Source organism: Mustela nivalis (genome assembly GCF_964662115.1).
Source record: "Mustela nivalis genome assembly, chromosome: 12".
Classification (NCBI taxonomy): domain Eukaryota; kingdom Metazoa; phylum Chordata; class Mammalia; order Carnivora; family Mustelidae; genus Mustela; species Mustela nivalis.
In genome coordinates this window covers 58,003,015-58,025,250 of record NC_139031.1, presented here as the reverse complement: position 1 = coordinate 58,025,250, position 22,236 = coordinate 58,003,015, and the positions used below count along the sequence as shown (strand labels likewise).

The window sequence follows — 22,236 nt, the reverse complement described above, 5'->3', positions numbered from 1 at the left end:
GAAGAAAGGCGTCCTTTCTGTGGCTTCAGAGTTGAAGCTATGGTTGAATAAATTCAGGTACTCCCATGGTGGGATGCATCAAGGAATGGAAGATTATTTTTTGAGCTACACATATGTCCAATAATTCAGACCAACCAAAAAGGACAGTCATATGGATATTTATAAATAAACAAGCAGGAGTTGTTTCCTTTTACATCAGGTATAAGGATTATCCATTACTGATGGGGCTATTTTCACACATATCATTATACACATTCCCTTATTCGACTCTCACAACACTTGGAAAAAGGCAAAGACTCATTTCAGTTTTAAAGAAGTGATGTTTAGTGGTTATGTGTCAGGCCCAATGTCACATGACTTCGAATGAGTAGAGCCAGTCCTCTTTGCCGGTCTCCTACTTCGAAACATTTCCCGTCGCATATCCCAGGCATTGAGCCAGGCACTTTGGTTGGGCTGAATCTATGCTGAAGACGGCCTCTGTCTATGTTGCATGATGTTCCTGTAAAGCCTTTGATTTGGGACTTTCTGTTCCAAGGGACCAAAAGGGTGATTAATGTGGACAGATTCTCTCAGTGAGGCTGGGCTCCACAACTGTTCAAGATGGGGTACGGTTGCTGTATTAATCATCTGCTATGTATAACCATGTCTCTCCAAACAGTGACTTAAAATGGTAATATCACCAATAATATCGGTATTTTAGTTTCTGTTTTGCAGGGATCTGGGAGCAGCATAATTGGTTCTGACTTGATGTCTTTCATGAGGTTCTAGTCAAAAATATCTGGAATTATCTAAAAACCTGATCGGAGCTGACAGATCTCCTTCCAACTCACCTTAGCTGGCAAGTTTTTGCCAGCTCTTGCCAAGAGGCCTCATTTTCTTGCCACACTGCTTTTCCATAGGGCTGCTTGGGTATCTTTCTATAATTACAACTGGCTTCCCCCCAGGAGTGAGCAGTCCCAGAGAGCAAGATGGAAGTCTCAATGTCTTTTCTTACTAGCCTTAGATACCACATTCCATTCTATCATTTCTGCAGTATTCTGTTGATTACACAAGTCAGCCCTACTCAACGAGGAGGGCACAACACAGGGGTGTGAACACCATCAGACAAGGATGATCAGGGGGCCACTGGGGAGGCTGGCCAACTGCAGCTGTCCACCAGACATCCTAATCTCACATTTCTAGCAAAAACATCTTATGTTTGAGAGGATTCCTGTGAATGCTGAGTCCTAGATAAATGGACTTTTCTAATATCATTTTTAAAAAGTCATTCTAACTTAGCTATTTATGCTAAAAAAAAAAAAAGTTTCCAATTCAGACTTTCTTCTCTGCATTCAAAATACACCTCTGCATTTAATTCTTCAGGAAGCTTGGCCAGATCAATCAGCATAAGAGTAAAATAGAAGATAGAATCTCTTTACTCACATGATAATAAAACATCGATTACTGGCACTCCAAGAGGAGTAATGGTTGCATAATTCTCATTAATTTAACATTAAATATCTAACAAACATTACCTCATCATATAGGTCCTGTTGCTATAGCAATGTTACCTCCACTGTTTTCTAATCCATTTAAATGTATTTTTGAGTGGAAATAGTGGCAAAGTCAAGTAATCTACAGATTTATAATGTAATTTTTTAGGTTGGAAGGCAAAGCATACATGACCCACCTGAACTGAATCGATTACACTGAGAATTTCATCACTCTCAGGGTTATTTGTTAACAGATAAGAATATAATAATCTACATTAGTAAAAAACAAATTTCTCAAAATGGAATACACAATAATTTACAAGTACCATATAAAGAGCATAATGACCTACTCCAACAATCCCTCTTCCACAAGAGCAACAGTGGTTTTCTAGATCTATCATTCAGCAAACTTGTTCCATCAAGAGCACAACAGTAAATATTTTAGATCTTGGGCCTGTCTTCCACAACTCTTCAAATGTGCTCTTGTAGTATGCAATCAGCCATATACAATATGCAAATTATTGAGCATGTTTGTGTTCAATACAACTTTATTTACAAAACAAAACAAAACAAAAACCCAAAAAACCAAAAACCAAAAACAGGCAGCTAGTTGGATTTGACCAATGAGCCATAGTCTCCCAACCCCAAATTTAGACTATGAATCATAAACTGACAACCCAGGCCTAAATATGAACAAGACCGTAGTTTCTTTCATCGCTATTGAGTACATGTTTTTTTTGTTTTTTTTGTGGTTTGGGGGGTTTTAAGAATGAAATGCATGAAGCAAACATGTTCTTAGAAATCCAATGAACTTAAGACCCTGCTGTCTCAAATGCACTCAGCTTTTAAGCAATTATGTTTACTGTACATGTCTAAATGTATTTCAGTCCAGCTCATATTTGGCTTGAATGCCCTCTCTGCCCAGGATCTCAGTACTTCTCAAGGTAACTCATTAACAAATTGAACATACTGAAATGAATTAGTCACTATACTTTCTGTACTCCCTTAGTATACTTTACTGCTTTACCACCTGTTATTGATTTTTAACCTTGTAAATATCGGTTTCTTCTACTTGATTGAAAATAAGCTTTGAGAATTGTTGTTGTCTTTCATGTGCGTTTGTGTCCTCATATCTAACACATTGTGCAGTATCTAACAAATGCCTCAGATGTTTTTGCTGTTGTTGAGTTAAGTCTCAAAGTTCCTTATCTTTTCCCGTTGTAATGTTCCTCTATGGACCTCTCTTGCTGTCGGATGATTGCTTTTAATTTCACTTCCATATATGTGACTATCTTCTTCTTTTCTTTGAAGCTTAATACATTCAGATTCAGTAATTCTCACATGGTGTGGTCTTTGGACTTTTCAGTACTTTCTTTGTCCATCAGTACATGTGCTCCATTTATAGATTTTCCTCGTAAGATGCCAATGCCTACAGTAGCACATATTGTTCAGTAAATCTTTAACTGGCATTTGCGGCATGGTACTGCACTGGCCGAGGCACTAGTAAGCCCCATGCCTAATCGGGGACAAGTACAGGTGGTGCTTTTTATTATTATTTTCCCTTTTGCATGTTCACAGATTATTTTAAGTGTTCTGAAATGTAGGTAGGGATGGATGTCCCTTCATTTCCCAACTCTTTATACACAATTCTCACCTTTTAGCCTTTTCACCGATCTTCATCGTGTTTCCAATACAATAATAGAGGCTCTAGAAAATTTATTTAGAGCCCTTGGATATAATGTTTCTGGACCAGAGATACAATTTCCTTTCCTTTTTTTTTTTTTAGCTTCCTGGAAATATAATGGACATATATAACACTATGTAAACTTCAGGTGAATAATGTGTTGATTTGATACACTGACATATTGACAAGCAGTTCTACACCATGGTGTTAGCTGACAACTTCCTCACATCAAGTAATTATTCTTTCTTTTTTGCGGTGAGAACAATTAGGATTTAGTCTTTTAGCAACTTTGAAATACATAATAGTGTGCTAGTGGTATAATCACCATTCTGTACAGTAGATCCCCAGAATTCATCTTATAACTGGAAGTTTGTACTCTTTGACCAACGAGAGATAAGACTTCTTAAAATAGTGCCCTCTTTAAGTGTTTTTAAATCTATTTTTGACTTAAATTCAGCCTGGCAAATGAAGAGTTTGTCAGATGCTACTGGAACTCTTTTGGAATACTAATGAAATAAGACTCCTTCATCTGTAACACACATAACTGACAGATTATTCTTCAGAATATGTTGAAATGATTTCTGCAGGTCCACAGAAAAGAACTAAGCATCAGATTGAGTGTATGGCAATAAGGACAAGATTATACAGTTAACAGGGAGATCTGCATGACCAGCACACCTTCTTAGTAATCAGGGAAGCCCTGTAACAACGATGTGGATGTGCATAGTTACTTATGATAACATCTCATGTTTAACTTGTTGCTCACTCCCTAGGTATTTGTGTATAAGAATCTGATGCTAAAATTTGTGTTACTGATGTTCTTCTCAGCTGTTTCTGCACTGGTTAGTCTGTTTTTTTGTTTTTATCTTTTTTTCCTGCATATTTCTTTTTTGATGAATTTTTATTCCAGTCACCTAATTTTATTTAAATATCTTATCTAATCCTAAACATGCATTTCTAAGTTCTCTATTTCCCTTCTAAACTCCTAATTCCCCCTAACAATAAAGTTTGAAAGCATCAGCTATGCCTACATTACTGTAATTTCTTAACACTGAAAGGTGTTAGACGTGTTTTGACTGTCTTCTGCAAATATTGCAGCATTTATCATTGTAAAAACTCAACAGATATTTGACCAATTGAATTTAAATGTATTATATACATTCTATATTTCCATGAGATCACCAGAGGCATGAGATAGAAGGGTTAAAATATACCGCAGAGATAGACAATATTTTTCTATTAGGTTAGAATTGAACTCTTGAACAGCATTCATCATTGATCATTGGGTATTTCTCAAGGTTCTCTAATTATGTGAGAATTATTTACCTCTACCATCACCTAGGAGTCATTCTTTTCACTTGGGTTCTCTAGTTTCCCAAAGGCTAGATCCTGTTTTTCAAATTAATATTAATGAATCATGAAACCAATCCATGACCATCAATGTTTTAATCAAGTAATAGGATGTCAGCAGGTCTCTTTCCCCACTCTCCCACACCAAAAAACATGTCAATTCAGGTTTGAGTATATGTGCAAGTGGTTTATTTATAATTTGATCCCAAGTAGTAGTAGTCAAGGACTAAGAGTAGTGAGATGGGAGATGAAGAACAAACCACAAGGGTGTTATTCTGATCATCACCACGGGCATCCAGGGCCAGATCCCTCTAGTGTGGTTCTAGAACATTAGGAGATACGTGCCTCAGAAGAAAAATAAAAGAGGACAGTATTTTCCCAATGGTTCCTGTTCCCTAATCCTCAAAGATTACTCCAAAAATGTGTTACCTTATAAATTTTTTCTATGTTTCTCAGACCAGTTGATGGCATTTCCATCTAGTCCCAAGGAGAGGTGATTGAGAAGCCCCAACCCAGAATCCAAGAAATACCCAATGCAGCTGAGGCACATACTATCATCTGGATAGACAGCAAAGATTACAGTTAGTATTTGGAGCACAAAATTGTCCTAACACACGTGAAGAATAGGATGACAGGAGATGACATCCATCAGGATGGGTTAGAAAATCCCAGAATAGATCCCACGTACTCCTGATGTCATTTCATGAAAATTCTATTTCAGTTCTGCCTCTTCACAGGCACAGGTGTACATGTGCTCCCACTTGTGTGACTAGATGAAGTAAAATATATTTCTTGACTCTCTGCTCTGTGGTCAAAAGCTTGAAAGCCACGTGTGACATGTCCTCCTCTTGCACATACTACTCTACTCGGACCTCCTGTCTAGGACTCCTCTTATTTTTCTCCCCACTTCCTCTTATCATTTTGTATTGAACCCGAAAGGCCTCCAATAAAGATAATGATACAGAACATTTCCTCAGCATTGTTCAGCCTTCTTCTATTATTTATAATGGAGTATTTGTAGTTTGATTATCTTGAATCAGGTACAAGTATTATTTGGACTGGAGTGTGGTTTACCCAGGAAGTTGGGCAAAAGCTCTGTTTATAGCTGAGGAACAACGACTGCCCTTTGAAATACACTTAGGAAGAAAAAAGTCTAATGGTGTGGCAATGAATTAAATTGTTAAAAAATTAAACGTCTGGACTTTGAAATCCATTTCTGTGAAATGAATCCCATTTTATGTACATGTTTGATGCCCAAGGAGAAAACATAAGCAAAATGAAGTATAAAGACCTACATATGTGGCACGATCCTTTAAAAAAAAGTGAGTTCTGATTATTACATGATCTTCTCTGATATTCCCCTTCAAGCTATGGTTTTTGGCTACTGCTGGGATAGTTTCCAGAGGTAAAATGTTTGAGCCTAAAGGAAAACCAACAAGGCTGATCTTTTAACTATTATTGCATTCATGTTGAAAGAGAGCATTAGGGTGTATGAATTGGTATCTTTGCATTAATTATTCAGAAGTCCCACTATTTTTTTGGTTGATGAGGAATAAAGCCTTTTTCAGCAAGGTGTTCTTCATGGCCTTCTTCAGAGAAATGCCATAGATGTTAGGGAAGTGTGCAGCACAGGATGGAAGTTTGTATTTCAAGCTTAACATTTGATACTATTGGTAATTCAGTCACTGTCAAGATGACTAAGAAGGTCACTTGTGAATTTTAAGTTTTCAGTCTTACAAAATAAAGATAAATATACATATATTTTAAGTATCACCTCATCTTTGGTTTAGGGCACTGGATTTGCTTTGAGAATCTTTTCTCTCTCTCTTTTAAGATTTTATTAAGAGCAAGAGAGAGCATGAGTGAGTGGAGGGAGAGGCAGAGGAAGCATCCTAGATTTGCTTTGAAAATCTGTAACTAGACGGGGCACCTGGGTGGCTCAGTGGGTTAAGCCTCTGCCTTTGGCTCAGGTCATGGTCCCAGGGTCCTGGGATCGAGTCCCGCATCGGGCTCTCTGCTCAGTGGGGAGCCTGCTCCCCCTCCTCTCTCTCTGCCTGCCTCTCTGCCTACTTGTGATCTCTGTCTGTCAAATAAATAAATAAAATGTTTTTAAAAAAATGAAATCTGTAAATAGTGCGGTCTAGGTATATAAACATTTAACCTATTATCTAAAGCACTCTGAGTCAAATGTTCAATTGATGGGATTTTCTACCTTGGATTTTAACACTTATGTGTCATCAATGGACATCTTACTACTTGAGCATAACTAGTTTTTAAATGAAGTAATATTTTCTTACTTTTCATTTTCTATTAGTTTTAACCAAGAGTAGCAGCCATGTCTTTGGAAGATGTGTTTGCCTTCTCCAATAATTGGCAGCATTACTCAGACACAGCTAACGACGAACATTCTAGCTTTGGGTGTGTGGCTTCTTTGGCCTGTTACGAAGTCTAACTCGCCAGAAAAAAAGGGCAAAAAGAAGTTTTGATAATGATAAGATTCTCTCTGCTGGGGAAGAAATAATCGTTTGAATATAGATGTATATACAGACAGATGATGGAAGAAAGGGAGGAGGGTGAGGGAAGAGGTTAGGAATAGGGGTGGGAGGAAGTGGGGAGAAAGGAAAGAAAAATAATGGGAATTGAAGTGTTGTGTGTTACTCAATAACAGGACACCCCAATGCCCCATTTCACTGGCTTCCTATTGTGGTAGACTTACAGAAGTATGAAATTTTAAAATGGTATGAATAGCTCCAAACTGCTATTTGTTCTTCCACCTTAGTGAAATAGGTTGGAACATGTGTGAGTCAGGAAAACCCCTCTGCTTCTTCAAGTTAAGTCTCAGACAAAGCTAGGACAAAAAAATCCACCTTATTCATTTTCCTGATCATGGATTAGGTACTTCACCATCCCAGGATGTTGAGAAAGCATGGAATATTTAACTCAAAGAAGAAGAATATGTATCTTCTTCAAAAACTTGGGTGGACAGCCTGCCCCCCTCACCCACTTTGTGGCTCCAAACCCCACCTGGTCCTGCTTAGTCTTTTTAAAGGGAGAGAAGTACATCTCTATGTCTCTCAAGCTATTCTCCATTTGGGAGGGAACCTAGAGAAGACAGGAAATGCTGTACAAATTCGCAAAGTTAATAGCCAACATAGTCTATATCTGATTAGACACAGGTACTGTCCTACGCTACTTACAGTTAGTATTTTGTTCCTGATAATGTAGCAATTATTATGATCCTCCCTTATAGATTAAAGAACTAAGGGTATTAGGAATTGAGTAGAATTACAGTGTCGAATAGCTAACAGCTGGCAGAGCTGGAGTTCAAAAGACAAGTGTGAGGGGGTAATCAAAGGATGACATACTTGATTCACCTCTCTCTTCCCACCTATTGCCTTGCACTCCAGCCACATGTCCCATCATGCAGACTTCTTAGAAAGCCCCCCTCATCAGGGAATGGTAGGTACAGTCCCAGAATTTGGCCTACAGAAGGCAAGTCTTTAAGTGTTTTAACTTACCTTAAACATTTGGTCTCTGTATTATATTACAGTCCATATATATGTATATATATATTACAGTCCTTCTAATTACAGAGTCTATTTCCAAGGAGGAAAACTCAGATTCCTTGAGAATGAAATCTGTTGCATTATGTATACTTACTGAATGGTTCTACAAACATTGAGCTTCTGTTTGATGCCATTGTCAAAACATCCATGTATGCTCCAGAATCACGCACAAGTAATCCTCAGAAATCTCTCTTCAGAGCCTATGCCGCGGAGAGTTAGTGTCCTATGGGATTGCCTTACTTAGGATGCAATCTTGAAGGTGAGAGATATTTTTACCAAGTTTGTTTTTACATTTATTTCGCTCTCCTGATGAACTTGCTTTTCCCAATATTCTCTAAGGACAGGAGAAATTAATAGTAATGAGCTCATTTGGAAAGAAATGGGCTCGTGATCATTTTGGCTTTGTTCACTGTGCGGTAATGGCTCCTGCTCATTTTATTTTAAGGAATTTTGCTTAGGCAAGATGCTTAGTGCAGCAAGGTGGTTTTCACTAAAATAAACCTATTGAATTTTGGTGAGCCTCTGGGACAAAAAAGGAAAGACAATTGCCTATAAAATGTGGAATTGTTATCTTTTGGCGAAGGAGAACAGTAGGTGTGTGCGGCTTCTTAAGTGATAAACATGCACGTTTCTAACTTCATTTGTATACCTGCCAAATCTCCCCAGCAGCTGTCTCCATTACAACCATCTGAGCACTAATAGAATGAGCCCAAAATTTCCTAAACAACATGCCTCATAACTAAACTTCAAAAAGGCTTTTAGATCATCATTTGGAAAGTTTCTGACAGTACATATAGGAAATTTTAAGGTGTAAAGTTTATGTAAAACAAAAGGAATAAAAATCTCCACGAACAACATGGTTTCAAAAGACAGCACATTAATAAATGGGAACAAAAATGCCAACGGTTTCTTTCATGAAACAAAGTAGCTGTTATGGCTCACAGAGACCTTGACTACTGAGATGGTCTTGACCTAACAGTTTTAATGAAGTAATCAGGGCCTATCACAGATGCCTATGTTCAGTGCACCTGACTCCCTGTTCCCTTGTTGCGAAGGTTTGGAGAACATGGAAGGGGGCAAATACTCCTTGAGCTTCTTGTGGAGACTGATCAAGGTGATGATGCTAGGCTCGCCTCTGACCACGGCAAGCTTTGTAAGGTAGAATGTCCAGGTGTCCCTACTAGTTTAGTTGTAATCCTGGACCTTCCACTAACTCTCTTGCATTACCTTTGAGTCAATTCATTTGAAAACAGAGAGAAGGAATAGCATTTGTTACATCCAGTTATTCTAACTGTTGGATCACATAATGTACACAAAGCGCTTCGCATATTACCTGGCATGGATTGCTAAAGGAAAGCAATTCATCAGCTCCTGTGAAAGTTGAAAAAATTTCTTTATGAAAGGATTTCAACATTTGGCTGTTGGGACTTATCTGAGCAGGGCTTATGTAAAGTCTGAGAAGTCTCCTGAAGGCTGCCATGCATTCTTTAGTCATCCTTAAAAGGGCCCCGGGGAGAGGTCCTATGTTGCAGATCTAGGCACGATTCTTGTCATAGAAGGAAAGCTCTCGTCTCTCAAAATGAGAATAAGGCAGGTGGGTGGGTGTGCGCGCGTCTGCCATGTTCGCATTTGGCTCCTGATTGGGGGAAAGGAAGTAGCCCATGGAATGCCCAAGACCCAACTCACATTTTGTAATCCAGCAGATCTGGGATCAGCAGTTAGAAATTGATCCTCAGCCTGCTGTTCACTGAAGTTGACACATAGGGATGGAATACTATGTAGTTTATACAAAATTTGTTTTTGTACCAGAAAGAGTAAGTAAAATAGTTTTTTTTTGTTTGTTTTTTTGTTTTTTTAACTTAACATTGCCTGGTCTGGTAGATTTTGAGGTTGCCTGACAGATTGGAAAACTGACAGACTTTAAAACACATACAGCCAAGTTTGAATTCAGCTTTTCTCATATTGCTAGGACTTTTAGTCAAGTCAGTCTCTCTGAACTGAGTGTCCATGCTTAGACAATGGCGGGGGGTAGTTAATAACCTTCTAGTTTTCCCAAGAATTCACGACTGTGAATATATGGAACACCTACAATATTGCTTGGCTTAGCACAAAAGTGGCTGAGAAATATTAGAGTAGGCTCTTTCCCTTTATTAATGATGTGATCCTTGTTAAACTAGGAAGATACAGTAGCTGAAAAGTTTATGGATACGAACAAGAAAAGACGTTTCATGTAGAAGATAATAAGTGCACCAGGCAATATTAGAACATAACGATTCAGTAAATCCAGTCACTTAGCACTAACTAAAAACAAGTTTATTGAAATCTTATTTTGTGCCAGGTATCATATTAATTTCTTGCATCCACAATCTCAGCCCTATAGCCTTAGCAATTACCTCACATGAGCCCTACCATGTAGTAATTACCTACGTTTAATAAAACAGCAAGCAAGCAGAGTCATGCTGCTAATTATTTCTTGTTACAGATAGAGCAAAGAGGAAAACAAAAAACAAATACAGACCCATGTATGTAAAGGAGTAAACAAGTCCCAGCTCATTTTTTTTTTTTAATGCTCTTGTTTAATTTCTAATTTGAACAAAGCAAAATTCAAGAATTTCTCATATTTTTGTTTCAAGTGTATGGGACATACACTTGAAATGACTTCTAGGTTAACTCTTTTGAAGTACAGTGCATTTTTCATCATTTACTGACATCTTCCACTTGTCTGTGCTGTACTTTCTCAGAGTGCTTTTAGAATTTCACACACCCTCTATAAGAGGCAGCAAAGTAGAAAGACCAAATGCATTACCAGAACCCTGAGGTTTTCGTTCCTGACTTGCTGAAATCTACTTTAACTTTGGGAAAGTGAAAAGTGTTTAAACTTCAAATTACCTCAATCACTAAAATGAGGGTATCATCTAGATTTTGTTATATCTTTATATCACTCTCAGTACGTTATTTCAAGGTCATGTAAGTAAAACAAAATCATTTGAAATTTCTTTAAGATTTATTTGAGAGAGAGAGTGAGAGAGTGAGAGAGAACGAGAACGCATGAGTGGAGGGCAAGGGGAGGGGGAAAGAAAATCCTCAACAGACTGTCCACTGAGTACAGAGCCCCAGGACTCAAGCCCAGGACCCCGAGATCCTGACCTGGGCCTACATCAAGAGTCAGATGTTTGACTGAGTCACCCAGGCACCACAGAATGCCTGCTTCTTGGCATAAAGCAATCACTACAACAAAATAGTAAAATGCTTCCCATTGAAAAATCCACTGTGTCATTTTTACCACATGGAATAACCACTTAAAATTATTCCCAAGACACTGTTGTAAGAAATAACCAATTAAAATCATAGTTTTACTCTCTCAAGGGTTTTAGTTTGGTTGCATATATGTTGACTCAAAATGCATATAAATTTTAAAAAATACACATGAATTTTTATTCACATTTTAGATGTTATTGTTGATTAACATATCAATACAACCCTTTCCAAATCAACCCATATTGAGTTTTCATAATGTGATTTGTTTCAGTCATAGTAAATATAGATTTTCTTATATGAATTGCCTATAGCAAGATTATAATTGTCACTAGTAATAATATATATAAAAAGTGTTCTGTAATGAATTATACTGGTTATTTAATTTATTCCTCTGCCTCTGGCTGGAAGAAAGCTTACAAGAACGTTTTAGGAAGATTTTTGTTTATTAGAGGGCAAGTGGAATGGTTTTAGATTTTGATTATGTGAGAGAAACATTAACAAATAAAATAAACGTGATTTGGATCTTTCTAGCACTTAATGGCATAGTTCACTCTGAATTCTAAATTATTTATGGCACAGAAGGAGACACTTGATAAATAACAGGAAAAGCACAGAAATCAAATACAGATTGAGGTGTTTGCTAACTTTAACACTTGGGTGACCAAAACCCAAGACTGGTGATTTATTTACTCTGAGTTACTTTCTAAAGAATTACATTTCTGAAAAAAGAAATAGATTGGGCCATTAACAAATGGCTTTAAAAACTTTACAAATAATCCTTTTGATTAAATGTTAAAGCAAATTGAATAAGCAGCTAGGAATCTGGAGATATTTTTTTCTTAGACCTGCTGAACACTTAATAAGCAATCTTATCTCAGTATAAATTAATGACCACGTGTACCTATGAAATGCGATGTATTATCACCAAGGCAACAAATAAACAATCACAGGGAAGTTGGAAATCTAGAGGTGTGTTTGTGTATACATGTGCACAAATGTGTGTATAGGTATGTGGTTTCAGATGGATCTATCTATATTTATGTCAAAAATATAAGAAGCTACTCTTTACAAAGAAGAAATGAAAACCAAACACTGTTTTTATAACCGATGATGCATTAGAACACCTACTCCAAACCAAGTTAGAATTATGGAAAAATTGAACTCCCGAAATATCTTTCATTTAAAGCATTACAGTCTTCTCTGATATGCAAATAATTATTCTTACTTCTGAAGCATTTTATTTTAGTACTTCAAAAGTTTCCCTTCTCTTTAGATTGCTTCTACTTGTGGATTTCACTTCAGACTTCAATGGCTTGTATCCCAAGTATCTAGTTGGCTTCTTTTCCATAGAGGAAAATGATCATAGAGCATGCTTCCTTCTACTGAATTCCGTAGTAAAATCTTTCATTGGCATCTGCTTTGGATGACATCTGGTTTATTTGTTATGTAACAGATTTACTTTCTTAAAAAGGTTGAGGTTGCAGTACTTTTTTCCTGGAATTTCCCTTAAAGTTTCACTATGCATACCTTTTTAAAAAATTCACTATTTATACTGCTCAAGTTCATGGCATACACCCATTAAATATAAAACCACATCATCCATTTCAGTTTCCAAGCAGTAGAGTCCAAATAACCATAAGCCCTAGTCCAGCTTTTACTTCTTTCCTCATTCATCACTGCATACTTATTCTGTTCGTTCTCTTCCTTCTCTCATAATTTTCTTTTTCTCAGGGTTTTGGAATTGAGTCAGGGTGATTATAAACCCAGTGAGCTTTCTGCTACCCAAGTCTGTTACCCAAAGCAAGCACCTTGTCAAAACTAAATCCCTAAATGTCAAAGATCTGATTAGGTCTTCCTTCCAAGAATGGATTACATTATCAATATCTTGATCTCTAAGTAAGATCTGTGTCAGGAGGAAATATTAAGCATTTTTGGAAGAAGGCAACCTATAGAAGGCAACCATTGATAGTTATGGGGTCCCTGGAAAAAGATAAAAAGCATCGAAGGAAGGTAATCTTACTAAATTTGCAATTTTGATCAAGGCCAGCCCGGTATTCACATCTTGGCATAAAAGGTGCTTCATCAGGCAGGATGTTATGTTTGTATCATGTATGTATTTATTTTTTCTCCAGAAGCACAGGTAAGTAGACACAAATTATGTAAAAGGTAGAGGAGGGCAGAAAACCTGCAAAAGGGTTTGACATAACCTCAGGTGACTTCATCCTGATTGATTTCTTGGGGCTCTTGTTCTTTCTCAGTGCTCCCAGGAAATAAGAAACAATGGATATAATTGGAGGAGAGGAGACAGAAATCTCAACCCTGAGTTCCCTGAGATTTAAAGGTGAAAAGACCAAAGTAGAACAGAAGGGTTCCACAAAGATCTACTAGCAGGGAAAAGAAACCTGACCTAAAACCAAGTATCCGTGAGGAAAGGTAGATCTAAACTGGTGTTTAGACTTAAGACAAAGGTGTCAAGAGTAATGAAGGAAGGTTGGTTTGAGCACCACGTGAACCACCTGAAGGAAAAAGCCCATCCCAAGAGACCAAGTAGAGCATGGTGTTGTATTATTGGGGGAAAAGGCCAAACATCTTGAGGAAAGGAAGAGAAATCTAACTCGGAAAAGCTATGCTTGGGGTGGAGTCACTCCAGCAGCAATCTCAGGGATCTACAACAGTGCGGGCTTCACTACTTTGTTGACAACCTTCAATGGTGTCACCTAGTGGTTGCAACTAGAACAGCATGATTTTCTATGTCAAGACTCCTCTTGGCCTCTCTGCACCACCCCTTAGCCTCCTCCCACCTCTTATACTATAGGACCCTGGTGATTGTTTTACCAGAAGGAGATAGGAATTGGTTTCTGTGCTAACTGGAAAGATGAAAACATGAGCCATCAGTTGTAAAAATATCATATAACTGTATTTGGCTTCTGAGTAGATAAGGCCAAAAATTAGACACATGCTCCCTGCATTCTCTGCCAGAATAGGACTCCTAACCCCTTTCAAAGACACTAGTAAGTGGTCCAGACACCATCAGCAGAAGGGAGGTACAGTAGGGAGTGACCATGCAAGCACGAAAATGGAGTCACAGAAGAACGTGCTTCTCTGTCATTTCCATGCAAAACGAAATGTGGAAGACCAGCCTTGTAAATGACATTAACTTAAAATCCATCTGTGTTGGTAGAGGATAGCTAAAAGTGAGTCAATCTATTACAAAATGTATCTGAGTTATTTACTCTGAAGCATTGAACTAAATAGCTATTTTATTGCTAAAAAAGACTTCAAATCAGTTTCAAAATTATTTTTGATTAAAATAAAGGAAGCACAGTATGTTCTCTACTTAAAAATATATGGTGTTAGAACTACAGCCTTTTTTCCCAGACCGACCTTTCTGGCTAGATAGCATTACATCATGCTGTGATGTTTCTAAAACAAGGTTTTAAAACAGAAAATTTTGAGGGAATCTGGAAGCCTAATCTTTTAAAATAAGAAATAATATCCCGATCAATGTACGTATATGCATGATTAGATTGTTATTGTTATTTTTAGTTATTTCAATTAGAATTTTTAATTACCAATGTGACTTGGGGTTCTACATTTCATCCAAGATGTATATTAAAATCCTGAAAAAAAAAAGTTGCCAATTCCGGTCAACACCGCTCCTCAATTATCTCTATTATCATCAGGCATTGTTTGTTCAGGAAAAGGACAAGGACTCTAATATTTGCCTAATAAAACATAATTATGCAAAATGCCACTAAAATTAAGGCATTTTCTAATAAATATTTTGTAGATAATGCTTTTATTATATACATACTTTTAAAATAAAATAGCTATAGTCAAATCTGAATTATACAACAAAATAAAAGTACTACAATTTTTTTGTTGTTGTTTTTTGGCCAATTTGAACTATTTACAGAGATCAGTAGTTCTGGAATATGTGGGTGTTCTACTCTTAGTTAACTGTGAGAATGTGGCTGAAGACCTTGACTCTTACTGGCACAATGAAAAAAAACGAGAGGTTCTTACAGCTCTAAATATTTTTTGATTATAAAATGTACAAAGTGTTACTGGAACTATTTATACAAATTAAACACATAGAAAATACTTCTGTGCAGATAAAAATACACAGACAATGAGGACCATATTCAGATTTATGAAATATCCATTCCCAAGACACAAAAAAGACTAATTTAAAAATTAAAATGGGATATATAAATTTAAATTTCTTTTTCAAATTTGAAAAAGTAAAGTTCTAAAATGAAATGGAAATTCCAATAGTTTATAAATAGTTAGAAAACCAGAGGCTATTATGCTTTCCAAAAAATACCAATTAGAAACCACTGGAAGTGGGGCAGGGAGAAGAAATCAGTGGGAGATGGAGTTCTAGAAAGCAGAACTAAGAAGGCATTTTCAAGTGCCTACTCTTCCTTCTCCAAACTTGACAGGGGTTCTCAGTTTAGGAGCACTTATAAACGAGGAGAAAAGCTAAAACCAGTTTAAGAACAAATACCTCAGAGTTTATTCTTGAATTTCCAAGTTTCCATGTTATCAAATTTTAATACTAAGTGATTGACAGCAAACATGGAAGTTATTTGAAAAGAAAGAATCAAGGAGAAACCTAATTTATGCATTTATCAAGTAGCTAAACTTTTTTTTTTATTTAAGAGTCACCTCTGACCTTTCAACTATGTGATCAAAAGGAACCTCTATTTTTTTTTTTTCAGTTTTATCATATCATTTATTTTTTTATTTTTATTTTTTTTTTAACTTTTTATTAAAGGAACCTCTATTTTGCCTAAATGTTTTCTTAAAAGAAGGCTACAGTAAACATCGAAGGGCCATTGTTCAATATTTTAAGTTATTTTCAATACAAATTTTAATGTCTTGAATTTAGGATAGGCTGTAAAGGACTCACCTATTCTTAAATTTATTTTGCCAAATTATGTGTGAGGCAACATGTACGTATGTGTGAATAAATGAGAGACAGAACTTGTCTCTTTTTCCAGAAAAGGTCTAAAAGGTAGAACATACATACTGAGAAAAAAAAAAAATCTATGATAAAACAACTTTAAAAGAAATGCCAGATATTTAGAAGTATATATGTTAAGGTAATCTAAAATATTATAAGCCAAAACCTAACTAATTCTTCCCGGATGTGAAAATAGAGCTCACAGCATGTAGTAACTAGGGAGCATAGAAATGTTACAAGCATGTATAAATATTTTGAAAATATTATTTAGCCCATCTGCAGATCTATATAGATGCTTAGTGCTTCAAACTACTATTTTATCCAGTATTTCTTACACCAACTCCATTATAAGTAACAATTTGTTTAATGACTGGATGCAGTGAAACAAGCTTTGAATGCATCAAGTTCTCTACTAAACAATGAGATATTCAAACCCATGTATTTTTCTAAAATTGCAAGGATCTTAGAGGATAAACGAAATCTGAGGACCTTGGAAATCCTTGGAGAGCTCCAAGTTGGGCTGAAAGTCTTCTAGGTCAGCTATCATTCAACACCTTTCTCTATCAGTTTGGTGGTTTAGGTCCATGCAGCACTACCACACGCTTAACTCAACTCTGGACCATAGGATTTTGTTTATGTTTTCAAGTAGGCTCCATGCCTAGCCGGGGACCCAACACGCAGCTTGAACTCATGATCCTGAGATCAAGACATGAGCTGAGAGCAAGAGCCTGGACACTTAGCTGACTGAGCCACCCAGGAGCCCCTGAACTGGGGTTTTTGCTAAGATACTGTTGTTAAGTGAACTTCTATTATTCTCATCCTTTCCTCAGTCAAAATAGCTTACTTTAATGCTAGAGAGGAAGGACACATGCTCATGAAAGAATTTTGAAGCTATTCCTACCCATAGGAAAAATAATTCACTTTATTGAGTATACATTATAATTTCTCTGTTAGTTGTATATTAATAATGCCTGTGTTTTAGAAGATCCTACCATCGTGTGTAGAATCAAGTGAAAGTAGACTAAACTAAAAGCAGATAGGTTACTGAAAAAGTTCAAATGAGAGATAAAAGGCCAAAAATGGGACAATAGCAGTAGGGATAAAAATAGAAGGTAAGTGAAAATTAAAGAAAAAGATTGAATAGAAAGGACTTGGTTACCAATGAGCTTAGAAAGAGGGGGTCATGCTTCCATTAAGTGAAAGCAAGTAACAGACATGGAGGCAGGTTGTCATGTGAGAATGCAGATGGGTCGAGTCAAGAACATTCCATGTGTGCTGCCCATGAACATCCAGATTGAGGGGTCAGTGTGCCTTAGGTACAGGTCTGCAGCTTGGAAATGAGGTCCAGGCTGTGGTCAAGATCAGAGTATGAAGCACGGTTTTCTGCAAAGCATTTTTCAGAGTTCTGACTGCATAAGCCAGGAAGCTTGGGGGACTTTTTAAGTGACCCAACGCAAACCTGTGGTTTCACTTTAATATTTTGTTCCATTTTAGCACGTATATGGATTTGTGTTGGTTTTTGCATTAAGTTTATTTTTCCCCACAATCCTTAGTTAAATGTGAGGGTCCCTGAAAATACTCCCTGGCAGATTGGTACCAACCCTCCCTTAAGAAGCACGTAGGCAGTGAATGGTGAGAAGTACTTTGTGAAGAGTCAAGCCTATATTCAGTTCCTTGTTTTTAGCTGTCTCTGAAAAGATTATCCTCAGCTCCAATAAAAAACAAAACAAAACAATACCCAGCCACATCATGATATAAAAATAAATCATCTACCACACAGACTTGGCCTTTTCCTTTCATTGTGAAGTGGTACAAGTCCTATGTGAAAGTTGATTAGGGAAACCGAGTAAATAGAGAGCAACGGGTAAAACAAAACAAAACAAAACAACCCAAACCTAATACTAATATGAAAGTTACTCCTGCTATAAAAATACTTGCTTGTAAGCCTCCCAAGTATAAATAATCTCATAAAAATTTTTAATTACAACAGATACTGCCACTTTAAATGGTTTCCAGAAAGAGTTTAATGGTTGTTAGAAACTAATATACAGTCCACACGAAGACAATGGACTTTGTGTTATTCACAGATGTTTCCTGAACTCCTAAGCAGTCAATAAACATAGTCAATTTGTTAAAGGAATCAGTAAGAGATACCCAGTATTTCTGTCTCAGTGTTTTGGCATATTTAATCTCAGCTGAAATGACTCACATGAGTTATCCGCCCCAAAACGGAGTCACTTAGGCCAAGCCCCACATCACTAAAATCAGACTTAGAGTTTCAGCCTTCCCTGAAATGGAATCTTACATCTGTCACTCAGCAATCGGCTGATGAGCGCTAGTTAGGTAATTGCCTGATAGACCCCTGCCATCCTCCCAAAGTGAAGTAACCGTGCAATAACCAATCTGCTTTTACATCTCATATAATTTCCTCCTTGTCCCTAGTCTCTTCTGCCCGTAGAAGGCTTTCATTTTGTACGGTTCCTCAAAGCTCCTATCTATCCGCTCGATTGGCTGCAACTCAACTTTAATCAATTTTTGTTCAAATAAATTCTTAAAATTTGTTATGAGTCTCAGTCTGTCTTTAATATCCTCTTGGCCTCTTTAGGCATTTGATCTGCAACCTTCTCTTTGACACAGGTCTCCTGGAAAGAATAACAGGCTTCGGTGGGACATCAGTACTCTATTTGGGTTCGGACACGGCTTCCACAAAACAAGACTTCCTCAAAAACAGTGCCTGGGACAAGGATCTGGCTGTTGCTATTTTATTTGGAAGACGCCAGGAGACAAGACAAAAAAGACCACATAAAAGGACGGGCTACTGAAGCATGGTCCCACTAGAAAGCCTCTAAAAAAATTCAGTGGACCATAGCTCTGAATTGTCAAACCTGTACAAATGAGGGAGACCGAGGTATTTCTTAATAGACTCCAATCCCAAACTGGCTGAGGGTTGGGCTGGGGGTATCACTCTGCCACATATCAGCGTTCAACCTAGGCATACCCCAGAATGTTTGCTTCCTTGCAAGAGTTTTCTCAGAAGAGCGCTCTGTGTGCAGTAAACTTTCCATGGCTGCGGGTGAACTCAAATAGGATCTGGGACAATATGGTTCTCTTACCAACTAGGCTATGGAATCGCAGTATCAATTTTTTTTTTTTTTTTTTAAAGCTTCACATGGGCCATAGTAACTACTACTACATTCTGGTTTTTTAAAAATTATTTTTTGTTTTTTAACTTTTGTCAGTTGTAATAGAAGGTAAATTCCCTTGCAAATATTCTCTTATAGGACTGGAATTTTGAAACAGTCCTTAACTTCTGATAATAGGCTACCTTTATGCTGATTTTCCATTATACCAGAAACTAGTGTTAAATTCTTGAATGAGACTGGTTAAGGCATGGTGAGAAAGACTTGATTCAAGTGGGGGAGGGGTGGCTATCAGACAGGTATAGGGACCCCTGAAACAGAATTTGACAGGAGAGAGAGATTCGTTTCAACTCCAAACACAGCCTGGGCAAGTGAGAATTAATAGCTAAGGTACAGTGTAGGGGCTCAGTGGATGGAAAATTATTAGGCGAAACATCGGGGACCAGGAACACAGTTATCACCTGCGGATGGTGGAGGCTGAGAAGCCTGGTCAGATAGTGATTGAAGATGATCAGATATGGAGCATAGGAGACTCCAGCTAAACTGACTTAGGATTCCTGTTCAAATTGGAAAATGCGGAGACCAAGAAGTCCAGAAGCTGAAGCCTATATGAGACAGTTCAAAGAAGCCTGGGAGAGTGAAGTCTAGACAGAATCTTTGGGACTAGACTCGAATGAAAATACCACTGAATTGATTAATTTCTCCCTCTTGTGTGAATGGCAATAGAATCTCTAAGGATACCTTAAACTTACAATAGAAGGTTCTGGAAGAGGAAAAGGACTTGCGTTAAAGGTCTCAAGCTAAAGACAAGCTAAGTTTTCATGGGGCTGGCAACCTCCCTAGGGCTCAGAAAATTCTCATCTATGAATAAGCTAAGAGGCCCAGAAAATCCTTATGCTGTCAAACATTTGCAAAGTACTTTAATTTTCCCCTCCAAACACCTAGTAATTTACACAAAAGCCAGTTTAAACTCATTAGCATTTGCCAAGTGGACACCTCTCGAAAAGTTTCAGACGGGGATAGCGATCCAAACACCAAAGCAGGTCTCTGACCCTGCATGGAGGGGCGGCTTCATTAGCAGCTGACTCTGCTCAGCTGTTGCTCCAGTGGAAGCTGGACTTGTGAAATGAATGCAGGAAAATGTGGGGCAGACATACATAAATAATTTAACTTAAGAGGGGTACTCTAAACCTCTCATTTGCAGTCACCTTTTAGTATTTTCTTATTCCTACAGACTCAAGTAGAAAGTGTCCTAAGTGGCCCAAGAAGAGTAAAATGCATGAATACAAGAAACATCCAAATAACTAAAACCAGGATTACATACATAATCTGAAAAAAATAAATTACTGAGATTGTTATCTTAGCAAAATAAACGTCATCACAACAGGAGCTTTTATTTTTTTCCTCTTTTCCCTTATTAGAGTGCTATCAATCTAAAAAGAACGAACTAGGAAATAAAATCTCTCTCCCTTTCTCCACCTCTCATCAGTTTATCTACACGGGTCAAAGGTGAGGCATGTGGACTGGATTCTCGAAATTCAAATGCATTTAAAGGAAGATTAAGCAATTCAAATGCATTCAAGATTAAGCAACAGCACTCTTACTCTGTTTTAGAATGCATCGATGTTTCAGCAACAGCCCTGAACAGTGGTATTCTGCTTCCCTACTTCCCTATATTAGTTTCCAACTGCTGCTGTAACAAATTACCACTAATTTAGTGGCTTAAAAAACACAAATTTATTATCTTAGTACCGCAGTTCAGAAGTTCAAAATAGGTCTCAGTAGGTTAAAATTAAAGCTTTTTGTTCCTTCTGGAAGCTCTGGAGGAAAATCCTTTTCCTTACCTTCTGCAGGAGCCCCTGCTTTCTGTGGCTGGTGGTCTCCTTCGGCCATCTTCAAATGAAACAATGTTCCCGTCTTCAAATCACTCTCTGACTCAGTCTTCCTCTCTCCCCCACGTTCAAGGACCCTTGAGATTACATGGAGCACACCTGCATAATCCAGGCTACTCTTCAGCCTGAACTCAGCTGATTAGCATCCTTAATTCTGTCTGTAACCTTAATTCCCTGTGGCTAGGTGACAAAACATATTCAAAGGTTCCAAAGACCAGCGTGTAAACATCTTTTGGGGGCCACTTACCTACATACTGTCTCCCCAGCCTTCCTTGGAGAATAGAAGTCAGCTATTCACGACTCCCAGCCCCCCAGGCACGAGGACCCTGGGCTGGCCCAATGAGAACCACCTGTGAGTTAAAGCGCATGCCATTCTCGTTACTGAATCAACCAAAAGTTGGAAATGTACTACTGTATAAGGGAAGGTGACAAGAGACGAGAAGGACACAAGAATGAACTGTGAGTTTATCCAGCCAAAGTTTACAAGGGATAATAAAATAAAATTGTTAAAAAAAAAAGGTCATTTTTAATGATTTTTTGAATAGACTGCTTTTATAGAATTTCTTCTGGAAGAAGTAATTTATGTTTTATGGGAACTTGAGGATTTTGGCAGCCTGTATTTATCTATTCAAAGATTATTGGATATCTTATAGGGATGGCTCCAGGGGAACAGCAGGGACTAGAACCCAGGGCTGGCTTTCAAATGACTCACCAGTTTAATGAGACGATCAGACAAGTAACTGTTTAAAATACAGAATGAAAAACTTTAGCATAGGTATCAGAGTGTTACCAGAGGCATAGCACATACTCTCCAGAACCATTCTCATGCCATCTGGACAAAAGTGGGTGCAGATATCCTCCCAAACAGAAGTGAACCACCCCTTGAGAAAGGGAATGTGCCAGTG

General features: G+C 37.6%; 1 long non-coding RNA gene across 1 annotated transcript in view; it reads right to left on the bottom strand.

Annotated features, from left to right (window-relative positions):
* Positions 1-21,379, bottom strand: part of LOC309845278 — a 57,413-nt gene extending 36,034 nt beyond the window's left edge. The window contains exon 1 of the long non-coding RNA XR_014301178.1: positions 21,284-21,379. This is a non-coding gene — a long non-coding RNA (uncharacterized lncRNA). The remainder of the gene's footprint in view (positions 1-21,283) is intronic.
* Positions 21,380-22,236: the final 857 nt, after the last annotated feature.